Here is a 1,220-nt window from a genome sequence, read left to right as displayed (position 1 = left end):
AAATTGGTTTTGACAAAAGAGAAACTCTATTTATTCGTTCATTACCAAACCTGATGAATTTGTTTCAATATTGGACTAATATTGGTTTTCCATTTGCATTATTAGCATTGGCCTTGCATTGGCAAAATATATTGGATCAATATTGGTTTTCCATTGGCAACTTGGCATTGGTGTAATCTTGGCGAGAAATATTGGGTTAATATTTGTTTATCCATTGGCATTAGTCTTGGCATTATCTTTGCTGACCCATATTGGCTTTCAATTGGCAATTTTTACATTGTCATCATGTTGGCAGCCGATATAGGTTATCACACCAATTTCGGTAACAAATTGGGTAACAATATGGTAACAAATAATTATTGTGATGAGTACTAGTGTTTGGATGACCTTCTCTAAATCCTAAATATTATACTAAGTTGAAATTAGCACTGGTTTCTGTGCTGTACTCTACCTGTATGATGATTTTCCAACTGTAGGATAGTAGCTGGTACGCTCGGTGCTCGCTCCGCTCGCGGTTTGTGGAACGAGGCTAGTTCTAAGTTGAAATAATAGAAAACAAAATCACGTCTGATAAAACGCAGGGCAAACGCTATTTAACACCACGGATTATATATTTTTAAGGAAATACACAAGAATTTTCGGCACTTTCACTTCTAAGACCATACTTTTAAAAATAATTTCTTAAGTACGTGTCACCATGCTATCAAATACACTTGATGGCTAATCAACACCACGGTGATGAGTCGTAATGTTCCTCTCTTACCGCGAAGCGGGCAAGAGATGATACATATCGTTTTTTCCCGGGCCAATAATTACAGTAATCCATTGCATTAATAATATTGTCCCAATACTAAAATTACATAGTGTTAAAACATTGGCAGGCAAATAATCTTGGTACACTATTGGCATACAAATGGATGCCAATGAATTACCAACAGAAAACAATATTGCCAGAACGGTAAACTGCATATACGTCTTTACACGCTTTTCAATGGGAAATGAACTTTGCTGCTTGGATGATGTCACGAGAGGTTAGCCTTTATTCCGTATTGAAAAGCGTGTAAAGACGGATATGCAGTCGACCGGCCTCTTGGTTAGACATTGGCCCAGTATTGATCTCGATATTGAGCCATGGGTGACCCAATATTGGCCAATTTAAATATTGCCAATATTGGGCCAATCCAGGGCCCATGGGCAAAACATATTGGTACAATATTGTA

General features: G+C 37.4%; 1 pseudogene; it reads left to right on the top strand.

Annotated features, from left to right (window-relative positions):
* The first annotated feature begins 655 nt into the window (after nucleotides 1–655).
* On the top strand, nucleotides 656–896 carry LOC140144663 (small nucleolar RNA U3; annotated as a pseudogene).
* The last annotated feature ends 324 nt before the right edge of the window (nucleotides 897–1,220 follow it).

This window comes from Amphiura filiformis, unplaced genomic scaffold, assembly GCF_039555335.1.
Source record: "Amphiura filiformis unplaced genomic scaffold, Afil_fr2py scaffold_70, whole genome shotgun sequence".
Taxonomy (NCBI): Eukaryota; Metazoa; Echinodermata; class Ophiuroidea; order Amphilepidida; family Amphiuridae; genus Amphiura; species Amphiura filiformis.
The sequence above is the reverse complement of the archived record's forward strand: the minus strand, read 5'-3'. Positions and strand labels throughout refer to the sequence as shown.